At 34.3% G+C, this 14,003-nt stretch overlaps 1 protein-coding gene across 2 annotated transcripts in view; it reads right to left on the reverse strand.

Annotated features, from left to right (window-relative positions):
• The window catches only part of amotl1 (angiomotin like 1), a 51,035-nt gene extending 37,750 nt beyond the window's left edge, over window positions 1–13,285 (reverse strand). Inside the window, exon 1 of one of the 2 annotated variants that reach the window (XM_051862104.1) lies at window positions 13,149–13,285. The gene's annotated coding sequence lies outside the window, so the exon portion shown is untranslated. Of the gene's footprint in view, window positions 1–1,757; window positions 1,913–13,148 lie in introns of those variants that run through there. The other variant, XM_051862103.1, reaches the window with a different exon arrangement.
• Window positions 13,286–14,003: the final 718 nt, after the last annotated feature.

Below are 14,003 nucleotides of genomic sequence, written 5' to 3' on the forward strand. Positions count from 1 at the left end.
TTATATGTTCACTTCACCAACTGTAATTACAATGCCTACTGGACACATTTAGTGTGGATTTCAACAATTCATCCACACCGGAAGCAATCAACACTTCAAAGAAAAAAAAACATCGATTTAGCGCTGAACTGCTGCTTAAAACACATGTGTGAATTGTGCAGCGCACCCCGCTCTGTGCGGATCATTTTAGTATGCACAAGTTTATTATATGGGTATGCGATATTCATAATATTCTATTTTTGATGAACGAATGAATTAGTGTTGTTGAACGAATCTGTTGAGTGAAATCATAAATACAGTTAATGTCTCCACCTACTGGCATAATAATATAATCTTGAGAAAGAGTCACTGAAAATTCCCCACCACTAATGCAAAGACTGAAAAGTCTGACAGCTTGTCCAAAACTTAGCCAAGCTCAGACTTAGCCACAAACAAGAAAATTGTATTCAGGAGGAATAAGAAGGAACTACAAGAATGTTTGATGTCTGTAATCGGAAGCACTTCTGTGGACATGGCAGCTCCTAAAACTCCCAATGGAACATACTCTGGATTGTTCCTGTAGAATTTTTATGGTCTACCATTTGTTTTTGTTATCTTTCAATGAAGGTGTTCAAACAAGAAACAAACAAACAAAAAAACTTACAAATAAAAGCCTACTCTAATAAAATTTCTGTCTTTTCAAACGTTTTCATTTAATAATAATACTTTTACTTAATTCAGAATAAAATCCTGGACTATTTCTAATTCCACGAGAATAGGGAAGTCCATGCCACAACTAAAACAGTAAGGACACAGAGGACCGAAATCTTTGGAATCACTTTCAGAACGATTTTTTATGGGGGATAAAAACATCGACAGCCAATCAGATTCACCCGACTTTAAAGAGTTTACGCATTTAAAGCGACATAACTGCATCGCGCGATTATAATAAACAGATCGTTATCGTTCTATTTATGATTAGGCTATAGTTACATCGTTCTTGTTGTGAACAGGTCTTAAAGACAACCAGTTGTTTGTTTCTTTAAACACAACCAATCAGATAGGCTACTCTAGAATGTAATGTGTGCTCATATAAAAGATTATATCAGATTTTTAAAACACTGCGCAATTGTCGGGTAACCTAAAATATGCTTTATATAGTAACATATAAATTAACTGGTTTTTATTATCATTATATTTATTTTAATATTTAGTTCTTAATCGGTTAGGGTCAGATTAGATAGAAATACCTGACATCTGCACATTTATCACAGTATATGCATAGAATCTAAAAAAAGCAAACAAATTATATAAATAATTAACAACAAGACAACACATGCGAAATGACAGGAGGAGTGAAGGGGGAAACATACCCCAGGCACCAAAAATAGAAACACTAGATGAACCTTAGCATTACGTAGCCAGCTAAAGCCCCACCGCAGTCCACATTACAGACAGGCTGCATGAAACATTACAAGACATTGAGAGGCATATATGTTTAATTAATGCTTATAGTCTATGCAGTCAGACCTAAAAAGTTTTTTAAAAAGTTAACTTTAATCCACTGCATTTGAAAAAAAAAAAAAAAATCAATAAACATTAGGCTATTAATAAATAAACCCTTGTGCTTGACATGCAGATATCTAAACTCCATCTGAAAGCTGGTAAACATGAGTCACGAATCACGTTACACTGATCACATCATCCGCTACATTGAATTCACAGAGGAAACTTTGAACAAGGCAGAGAAGTTAGCAGATTTATGTTGTCACATTTACCCAGCGAGATCTTGACACGGATAACTCAATCCGTCAACGGGGTCGAGTTTTTGTAAGTAGGGACTCTCCTGAGCTGACCGAAGCGCTGCTGCTGAACACATTTGACTGACTTGCAACAATCACGTCCATTCACTGTGGTATGGCAGGAATGTGTGTGTTGCCCGAACCGCTAGCCAGCAAGCGTTCCTGGGTCCTAGCGCCAGTTAAGAATATAAGCGCGTGCACATGAATATTTTTACTTGGATTTCCAGTCAGTGTATGGCCACTACAAGTTGCAAATCACCAATTCCAGTTCAACTTGACTAAAAGTCTTACAGTAGCCTGTCTGACTTAAACAGTATGGGGTACAACAGGGCTAAAGGCACATCTTAAGAAAACATTTTTTTTTTAAACTACTCCCATAGTGTATGACTGCAGAAAAATATATGGTTTTATAGAACATTGATGGTTTTGATTGTGTGTGTGTGTGTGTGTGTGTGTGTGTGTGTGTGTGTGTGTGTGTGTGTGTGTGTTTAATCAAATAAATGCAGCCTTGGTGAGGATAAGATACTTCTTATAAAAACATTAAATATTTTACCAATCCCAAAGTTTTGAATGGCAGTGATATATATACTGTATATATATATATATATATATATATATATATATATATATGTACACACACACACACACACACACACATACAGATCTTATGCCTTGACGGGGATGCTCAACAAACTCATAAACCTCATATCCGTAAAATAACTTTGATGAACACGAAGACCATAAGACACTTGATGAACCAAAAATATAAACCAACACATGGTTTCCCATTAAGCATTTTATAGTCCAGGGCTCTCAAGTCTCACGCATTCACCGTGAGACACACGCATTTTAACCATTTCACACGCTCACACGCCACACCTTGTATTTCTCACGCTGAGAAGTAAGGGATAACTTGTCCCTCTATATACAAATAATGGAGGAGGCTATTATACATCGCGCGTTGAACTATTATAAGCACCAAGTTCCCGTACGAACGGAACGGATTAATTATCTGCGCAACATGACCGAAGCCCAGTTTATTTAATTGTGCATGCGTGGCGCGCGAATGGCTGTATACTCTGCGCGCGTTCACCAGTGCGCTCCAAAAGTGTGATGAGATTTGTGCGAGTCGTTCCTAAAGAGAGAAAACATCATCCTGCACCAACATAAAATAGAAAGACCTCCTTTACTAGAATTTACCTATTGTATTTATTGTGGTAAATTGACTATCTTGTAGAATTTATAATAGATTATCTGTTAAGGGAATAGATTTTTCACCAAAGATTTATATTACAACTGTGGCATACTGTGCTATAGTTTCTATGTGTATAGGCTGCTTTTACCTGTAATTATATCCTTATTGTAACAAATTCTATAAATATATTGCAAGACAATTACAAGAACTGTTTTTCAAAAGGCCAAGTACAAGTTAGAATTAAGACAAGAGCACAATTGATTTTCCCCTCGTGTAAAATGTGTTCTGCTAATAATTACAGATATTAGGGAAAACCTAGCAGATGTCAGGAAATTAACATTTTCAATATAAGAACCATTTAAGTAATGTTCTTTAAGTAAAATTCTGTCAAAATGCTTAAGATTTTAGATGCTTAAATATAAAATACATGCAGCTATGTTAACCAACTTTGTATGTGGATGTAACCACAAAAAAAGACCATTTTGCAAAAATAAACAAATAAGCGCACAAATAAATCTCATGAGGGAGCATGCCCTGTGACCCCGCTAAACCCCCCAATGTTCAAACCAAAACTACACCCAACCCCTTCATTTTTTTTTTAGCATTTTGATTTTACAATTCCTAGACAAAATCACTTGCCTGTGATCAAAAATAGTGAGAGCTGATGTTGGGGAATATAGCCAAATTCATGCTAAATTATTATTGATGCAGTCAAAAACTCTCCCAACTGCTTTAGCTTAGTTTGGCTATCTGAAACTAAGGAAAGTACTAGAGATGTATTTCATTATTTTATTTCAAATTCTACTGTATTAATACTCTTTTCAGCAATGTTAAGACTACATCTCTTAAAGCGGAGCTCTCTGGCTATCATTTCAGTAATATTTAATTTACTGGCAATGCATACATTAATCATTGCATTTGTCTGTTTCAAAGATGTCAGAGAAAAAGCAAAAGAGTATTATTTCATTCTGGGCACCAAAGGGTCAGCCCCCTAAAAAGGTTGCTAGATCAGAGGAGGAGACAGTGGAAGAGGTGGAGGCAGAGACGGTGGAGAAGATAGTAAGATTGACAATTGGAGAGAAAGTAGAAGAGACCATAGAGGAGACAGTGGACAAGACAGGGAAGAAGAAGAAAGCATTAAGCGGAGCAGCCACCAGGTGTACTTTAAAAAGTGAGTGGTCAACCAAACGGCCATTCATTACCATAGGCACCAGCAGCTCCTACAACTGGTGCTCTGTTTGCAGACAGGAGAACTCAGGTGTGAACAGGCATATAAAACATAAAGGTCATCAGGCCAAAGAACAGGCACTTCAGTCAACAAGCAGCATAATTTCTATTTGTGCTGGTCAATTATGAACAACACTGTAGGTAAAATTAAACTGCTAGCAAAAACTTGAGAGAATTTGGTGGAGCAGAGGGGCCGCTGCTGCAAATATTTGAGTGGCTCCTCCCCTAACAGATGTAATCTCACTCCAAACTTTTAATAAAACTTGAGAGCTCTGCTATTATAGTGCTGTATATGGATCACAAGTGCCAAAACTAGCATTTTGTTCACATAGTTTTTGAGGTCATCTAAATATTCGTGGCTTGAAACAGATGAAAAATTGACAGGCCTATGCTGCATTTCTATGGATGTTTTGCCCTCCTTTTCTCTGTGCCAGTCAACTATTAATATTTACGGTACATTTATGGACAGTGAATTGAAGAGCAAACGCCGACTCAACACAGAACAAAGGAGGAAAGGGGAGCAGATATGCAGGAGCAGATGTAAGGGAATAAAATATGCATTTAATCTTTTTTGCATCTTAAAGGTGAATATGTAAAAATTTTATTTGCCCTTAGTGCAAATAACCTCTGCCTATATTTTTAGTATTTAGTGGGTATAAAAAGAATAAACACCCCTGTTAAAATTAAAGCTTTTTGCAATACAAAAAAAGAAAGAAAAAAATCATGTCAGATCTTCAATGTAATATTGAAACCAACCAAATTCATGCAACAAACAAATATAAACTTAAAATTACATGGCTGCATAAGTGTGCACACGTTTTATAATGGGGCATGGTACTTAACCAATTGAATTAAAGGATTAGTTCACTTTAAAATGAAAATTACTGCAAGCGAAGCGATGTGTTTGTGTAAGAAAAATATCCACATTTAACAAGTTATAAAGTAAAATGTCTAGCTTCTGCCAGACTGCGTTCCATATTCAACTTACGAAAAAACGTAACTGACATCGCGTCAGTTATGCTTTTTTTCGTAAGTTGAATACAGAAGGCGGTATGGCGAAAGCCAGATATTTTACTTTATAACTTGTTAAATGTGGATATTTTTCTTACACAAATGCATCGCTTCACTTCAGAAGGCTTTTATGTACCCTCGGAGCCGTGTGGACCCAGGTGAAAAAAAGTGTAGTAAAGTACATTTTATTTTAGTACACTTAATACACTTCCATAATGTACTTAAAGTGCTCTATTTTCATGCACTTATTTTGTACTTAATATACTAAAAGTTCTTCTTTAGTACTTTTTAAGATTTAAGAATATCTAAGTGTACTCAACTGTGCTATTTTGAGACACCATGAATATGAACTAAAATGTGCTTTTAATATACTATCTCCGTGTTAACAAAAAATGTATCTATCTTAAGAAGTACTAAAGAAGAACTTTTAGTATATTAAGTACAAAATAAGTGCACAAAAATAGAGCACTTCAAGTACATTATGGAAGTGTATTAAGTGTACTAAAATAAAGTGTACTTTACTGCACTTTTTTTTCACCTGGGTACAAGATGCCTTTTTTTTTTTTTGCAGTACAAAGCGCAGAATTTATCAAATATATTGTTGTCATACCTGTCGTAAATATGAACTGACACAGACTGTGCAGTGTTGAGTTTTTTATTTTTGATTCCTGTCAAATGTGAAATGAGTGAATCTTTGAAATACCTGTTTTTTTAATGACAATTAATGTGGACAAATTTATATATATTTTAAGATTTTCCTAGTGTACTCCAAAAGCAAAGCACACTTTTATGTAACATGCTTACGTATTTTGGGGTAGTGTACTTTTTTATATGAATGCATAATCCAATCATGTGAAATTGGTGCATTTATAATAGCTTAAGCACAGTGAACAAAGGACTTACTTGTAATTAATTCATTTGTACTGTATTTTGCATGAAAATCCATTAAAATAGAACTTAGTGACAGTATAAAAATCCAATAAAATTTTATGTAAAGCATTCATAGCACACTTTTACGTAATGCATGTATAAAACACTGTATATTTGGTTTACTTTATCTGACTACACTTAAAATCAATTTAAGTGTTAGTGCTAATTAGTGCATTTATATTAAGTGTAGTTAAGTACCAAAGTTGGGAAATTGTACTTATAACTACATTAGTAATATATTTGTAATAAAATCCCAGGTGAAAAAAAGTATACTTGAGTGCATTAAAAAAAATACTTAAATACAAACAAGTACATTTGTAGTACATTATTTTGGTGCTAAATAAAAGTGTCAAAGTTTTACACTATAAATACACTTATTCAAAGTATATTTGTACTTCAGTAGTACAAGTATATTAAATCCCACTACTACTTAAATAGATTTTTAGCACAGTGAAATAAAGTATTCTACCTCAAAGATATGCAGAGGAGTTTTATTAGTGTATTTATTAAAAGTCTGCTTTGAATGCTTTAAAAATTAGTTCAATCTTAGTAGACTTTTATGTAGTAATCCTAAGTTTAAATGAAATTCATTTTATTACAAATATATTAATGTACTAGTTATAAGTACAATTTCCCAACTGTGGTGCTTAAGTACTCTTAATATAAATGCACTAATTAGCACTAACACTTAAATAGTTTTTTAGTGCATTGAAATAAAGTATACTACCGCAAAAATATACAGAGTTTTATTTGTGTATTTGTTAAAAGTGTGCTTTGAATGCTTTAAAATGAGTTCAATCTTAGTAGACTTTTATGTAGTAATCCTAAGTTTAAATGACATTGATTTTATCACAAATATATTACACTGTAAAACTTTACTGTAAATTTACAGGTAATTTCTAACAGTATTATACTGTATTTTCATAAAATAGTAACATGCTGTATATTTTATAGAATGTCTGTAAATATACAGTAGTTTTCTGTTTTCAGTCTGTTTCACTCGTAATACAGTATAATACTGTAGAGGCATTGCATTATGGGATTGATTTTTTTTCCCGCGCTCATTTCAAATTTCTAGGCCAAGCATACATTTAAGCTTCTCTCCCAACGCTTTTAGTGTTTCACGTCGACTCTTCAGGGTTTAATGTTGTCATTAAACGATATTTTAGTGAATATAGTGTGCAGTTTTAAGATTTTGAAGCGTCAGTTTGCCTGAGATGCGGGATGACTGGACGGCGCTGCTGAGAAGACGGAGATGTTATTTTCCGCCTGATTAATCAAAACGTTTGTGCCTGTGTCGAGAAGACGGATAAACGATTGTTCGGCTGAGAATAAGTCAGGCTTTTCTGGAGCCTTTCGTTCGCGTTTCTACTTTGTCATGAATGGTTTGATCTTGAAATGTTAAACTTTTGTTTCTCATGAACAAACGGTTAACGTTACTCTGTTTCACGCAGTAACACTGATGTTTCATTTTATAGACAAACCTTAGCATATGTTATGCTTACAACCTGATTTTTAAACTGTTTTATTTATTTATTTTGCATTTTTTTTCTCATTTAAGGCTGAATCATTTGATGTAGCTCCATTGTTTACGTAAGTATTGTGCTTATTTTCACGTGTATCAGGTTTATGACAAAGAATTCAGTGAATAAACGATTTTATTTTGTCAGTTATTTTAAGCATTATTTTAAGATGCATCTTTTCTGAAGTGTAACAGGACACATTACTGAGATCATACGCTTAGCTGTGAGTCCTTGTGTTCACAAAAATGCTATGGTGAATGAATGCACAATATTCACCTCTCTCTCTCTCTCTCTCTCTCTCTCTCTCTCTCTCTCTCTCTATCTTTGCTTTTCTGCTTTTAGGCTCTTTGACATATACCCTAAACATGGCTCAAGAACCAGGAAGGGGGGGAAATTACCTTCTGTGAAATATGGTTTTGTTAACGTAAGTATTGCACCTAATTTCACATGTGATGTAATCAGGTTTATGGCAAAGAATGGACTACTTGCACTGAGGCTTGTAACACATTTTGCATTTTGAAATAATACAACTTGCCTATTTCCGCTTAGTGATCGATGCTGCAGTGTGTGTGAGACCTGATGAATAAGATCAGAACAAACCTTCATTTATTTTTATTAAATATTTGAATCTCTATTTTTCTTTGACAATCATTTCACTGTATGTAATTCACACAATTCTTAGTATTCAAATTCCTAATATTTAAAGTATATTTGTCAGTCCGTTGTCAGTGCATTACTGTTTAAAGGGTTAGTTCACCCAAAAATGAAATTTCTGTCATTAATTACTCACCCTCATGTCGTTCCACACCCGTAAGACCTTCGCTCATCTTCAGAACACAAATTAAGATATTTTTTGATGCGAGAGCTTTCTGTCACATGTCACAGAGACACATGGATTACTTTAAAAATGTGTTTCCTACCATTCTTGACCTTGAATGTGTAAGCTGTGCTGCTGCCTATAAAGAAACACAGAAAGCTCTCAGATTTCATCAAAAAATATCTCCATTTGTGTTCCAAAGATGAACAAAGGTCTTACGGGTGTGGAACGACACGAGGGCAAGTAATTAACAACAGAAATTTAATTTTTGGGTAAACTAACCCTTAAAGATTAATTAAAATATTTAACATTGCTAAATGTCTTGAGGCAGGTACCACTTATTTATTTAACTATTTTAAAAGACTGGGATAAGAGCACCAACACACACAAGCTAAATTCAACAGGTATAAGATATGAGAAAATCAGTAAGAGAAAAACAGTTAATGAGAAGACGAGCACTGGACTGCGGCAGGTTAGTGGTGTATGTAGGTGAACTGAATGCTTTTACCAGAAACTCCCAAGATGTAGTACGACATACAACGCTGAAGCAGTTGTGCATATAGTCCATTCAATGAATGAACGATTTCATTGAATACAATTATAAGCATTATTTTTTTGTTGCATCTTTTCTGAAGTGTTAATTAGACATTTTAACATACTGCAATCAAATGCTTAGGCTGTTAGTCCTTGTGTTTACAAAAATGCTATAGTGCATATATTTACAATATTCATTACTGTTTTCTCTCTCTCCTTTTTTTTCTCTTTCTTTTCTGCTTTTTTAGGCACTTTGACATCAACCATGAACACGGCTCAAGAAACAAGAAGGGAAAGTGACTGGCAACACTGCAAAAAAGGAGCAGTACTGAAAAACTTGTAGGCCTACTATCTGTTTTTACTCCACATTTGGAAAAATGTTAAAAGTAAATAAGATTGCTGTATTGTTCATTGATAACTGTTTAGTGCATTTAAAATGTTGACCTTTCAATGTTGCAATTTTCTGCTTTTTTCCGTAAAAAAAAAAAAAAAAAAGTTTTAAAACTCAGAGTATGTTGCTTTCCATTTCCTTTGCCATAACACAATAAAAAAAGTATATTTTTTAATTATTTATTGACAAATATAAGTGCAGTATGAAAAGCTGTATAAATGCAGTTAATAGCTGTACATAAACAGTATACTGCTTTAGAAGTATATAATATTACAGCAGATTACTGTATTTGTTTTTGTTTTTGTATTCTATATTTGTTACTGTATTTTGTTGTTTACTTCTGTAGTAGTACTGTAAAAATACAGTAAGTGGCTGGCAACCCAGCTGCCAGTATTTTACTGTAAATTTACAGTGAATATATTTGCACTTATAACTAGTACATGTACTAGTTATAAGTGCAATTTCCCAACTGTGGTACTTAACTACACTTAATATAAATGCACTAATTTGCACTAACACTTACATTGATTTTAAGTGTAGTCAAATAAAGTAAACCAAATATACAGTGTTTCATAAGTGCATTACTTAAAGTGTGCTATGTACAGTGGCCGAGAGAGCTCAACGCGCTGCAAAAATCCACAACACATACAAATAGACAAACGCGCTGCAAAAGTCCACAACACATACAAATAGACAAACGCGCTGCAAAAGTCCACAACACATACAAATAGACAAACGCGCTGCAAATAGGCCTGCTCATAATGCACATAGGCTACGATCAGAATGTTAACAAACAAATATATAAACAAAAAAACGCACCTTTCAGGTGCACAACACGAGTAAACATTGAAAAATCCCAGCCAGCGGTCCCAGACAGGTAAGTCAATGCCCTATAACATTTTCGTTGTGGTCTGTGCCAGTCCCGGCGCCAGGACAAACGATTTGGGGGGTATTATTTTGCGTGAAAAATATTATTAATAAATTATTAATAATATATATATATATATATATATATATATATATATATATATATATTTAATAATTTACTTGATTTTATGTCTCAGAGCCCAGTCAATTATCCACTGCAGAAAGTGAAAGAAAAAACTCAGCGATGAGAGCTCTACTTCAACATGTTCTGATAACACTATTTAACCTTAATTTATTTTCCTAATATTTCTCTTGTGGCCCATACGTATTGAAAAAAATGAGAAGAGATGTAGGTGTTACAAGTTGTTGTTTTTTTAAATGAGGAGTTAGCTAATATTACAGCGCGTCGGTTATGCGTGATGCGCTATAAATTATTGCGGGGCAAATTAAATTATTAATTTAATTCTAAAAGTAGCCTAATCATCATCATCATCATCATTCAGATCATGGCAGAAGGGCTTGAGATCGCTGGGCCTGGTATGTGCTATTTGCAGCGCATTTGTTTATTTGTATGTGTTGTGGACTTTTGCAGCGCGTTTGTCTATTTGTATGTGTTGTGGACTTTTGCAGCGCGTTTCTCTATTTGTATGTGTTGTGGACTTTTGCAGCACGTTTGTCTATTTGTATGTGTTGTGGACTTTTGCAGCGCGTTTGTCTATTTGTATGTGTTGTGGACTTTTGCAGCGCGTTTCTCTATTTGTATGTGTTGTGGACTTTTGCAGCGCATGTGTTGTCAAACTGATGAAGATGTTTTCTTTATTTGCATGTGTTTTCTTCATTTGCAGCGCGTTGAGCTCTCTCGGCCACCGTAGCTATGAATATTCCTAACATTACTATTCATAACATAACATTTACATAACATTTTACTGGATTTTAATGTCGTTTAAACTTAGGAGTACTATATAAAAGTCTACTAAGATTGAACTAATTTTAAAGCATTCAAAGCACACTTTTAAGAAATACATTAATAAAAGTCCTCTGTATTTTGTGGTTATATACTTTATTTCAGTGCACTAAAAAACTAGTTAAGTGTTAGTGCTAATTACTGCATTTATATTAAGTGTAATTAAGTACCACAGTTGGGAAATTGTAGTACATTACTAATATATTTGTAATAAAATGAATTTCATTTAAACTTAGGATTACTACATAAAAGTCTACTAAGATTGAACTAATTTTTAAAGCATTCAAAGCACACTTTTAACAAATACACTAATACAACTCCTCTGTATATTTTTGAGGTAGTATACTTTATTTCAATGTACTAAAAATCTAATTTAAGTATTAGTGCTATTTAGTATACTTACGTACGTAATTTTAAGAGGTACATTTGGCACCAAAACAAGACTGGTCATCACCCAAACAACACCATGATGAATCATGGTGGTTTAAGCATGATGCTACAGGGCTGCTTCTTTTCAGCTGTGACTGGAGCAGTAGTCAAGATAGAAGGAATCATGAATAGTGCCAAATACCAGACCATTTTGGCACAAAACCTGCAGGTCTCCATTAAAAAGATGAAAAGGAATTTCTTCTTTCAGCATGATAATAACCTCAAACATAAATCTAAGTCAATAAAGGAGTGGCTTCAGAAGAAAAGAAAAACATTTTGGAATGGCCAAGTCAGAGCCCAGACCTAAATCCAACTGAAAACATGTGGAATGACGTGAAGAGGGCTTCACACAGGTGATCCCCCTGCAATATGATCAATCTAAAGCTTTTTTCAATTAAGAGTGGGGAAAGCATTTACAAATCAGTATGTGCTATAGTAAAAGCAAAATGTGTTTCATCCAAGTATTAGTTAAGAGTGAGACACTTATGCAACTTATTTTTATTTTTTCTATTTGTTTGTTACTTGAAATTTGGTTTTAATATTGCATTCAAGGTGCAAAAAGATGTGAGGTGATATATCTTGAATTCATTTTTTACATCTCAAGAACCGGCAGTTTTAACAGGGGTGTGTTGACCTTTTATACACACTGTATGTTATGACAGAGTTACTGCTCAGCCTTACCAAAAGATAATGATAGCTTTGTGGCACTATGTCTTTGTAATATTGGCATTTATCAATGTTGAATTTCATGATGAAACAGTGGCACAGTGTTCATTCTTACATTGTAGCACTATAGTGATCTTATGTGTATGTGTCTTACTGGCTTTATGCATTAGATCAAAACATGATGCCTTCAGACTAATTAAGCCTTTAACTTATTCTTTAAATTTGACATAATCTAGGCTTTTTTTAGGCAACAGGGGGATAACATAGGTGCACAGCCATTAAAGAAGCATAGCATACACACATGCAAAGATAAAACAAGAAATATTTAGTTTCAAGTCAACATATTAAGCAGAGATCCAAACAGTCAAAGAGACTAAACACTGAGCATTGAGCATATGTGTGTATGTGTTAAGATTATACACCCTCAAGCAGCTGAATTGGCTGTCTAAACTGTCGAGCGGTGTGGGAACATGGAACGACTTGCGTTCTGAAAATATATACTAAACAGCATTCCACAAATGTGAAGGTGTTTAAAAAATCTATGCATCATGAACATTTTATAAAGCAAATTCAAATATTATTTTACACAAGGTAAGTCACTCTCAATACAATGTTTGCCATCTACATTGTTCTGTATATAAAAGACTGGATTTATCTCAGTTGCAATCTTTCCTCTAAGAGACAAAGATAAGGCAGAAAATAGGGAAAAAACATAATTAAAAAGTCATTAAAAAGTCTTAGTCTTTTCCTCTATTACTGCTCAATCATATTGCCTGTATCTTTCAACCTCTCATACTATAAAAGGTGTCCTACCTCTTTAGCTGCTCCATTGTTACTTCTAATGTTGTTGTTGCTACTGCTACTTTGGGTGTTCAATAATTGTCCTTAAAGTGTGAAAAGTTTTTCTATCAAGGACAGAGGGCTGGAACTACTCAGAAATATATGTTTCGTGTGTGAGCATTTGTGATGTTAAAATGACGTAAAATATGTTGCCTCAGTGCATGTGTCTTGACATGCCAGTCCAAGCCTTTACACACATCCTCTGCCCAGACATGCTAGTTCAGCAAACTCCAAAGGCCTTGGAATGGGAACAAGGGAGTGTGAGAAACAGATGTGGGTTGAGGTAGGTAAAATGTGAGACACAAATACAGACAGACATAGACAATGGAACAGAGACAAAAATGTCAGAGATACAAACATCTTTTATGTATAATTTAAAAAAACAAACAAACAGAAATGAAGCTTTAACACATTAAATGAAGTATAATTGAACAATCAGAAACTATAGTTTAACCCCTCCACTTTAATGATCACACACATAAACAAATACACACACATTGTTTTCACATTGGTTGTCATATGAAAGTGATATTTGCTAAAACCCAATCCTAACCATGTCTCTAAACTTTATTCTCACACAAACCTTTTTTAAGTTTTGAAAATTAACTGGCCCATGAAGCTCCACAGAGTGGAGGCCTAAAAATACCTCTCAGAATGAAGGGGGCCTAACACACTTGTATTAAGGTAAGCAGCCAAGGAGGCTCAAAGAGAGCCTAACTACCTAGCACACTACACTACCACCTAGCCGAGCTCTAGGAGTGGATGCCTCAGCATGACAACTCTCCTATCAAGAGGAGGCCTAACAATGTTCCACACTCAGGACAATTC

Source organism: Ctenopharyngodon idella, chromosome 15 (assembly GCF_019924925.1).
Source record: "Ctenopharyngodon idella isolate HZGC_01 chromosome 15, HZGC01, whole genome shotgun sequence".
Classification (NCBI taxonomy): domain Eukaryota; kingdom Metazoa; phylum Chordata; class Actinopteri; order Cypriniformes; family Xenocyprididae; genus Ctenopharyngodon; species Ctenopharyngodon idella.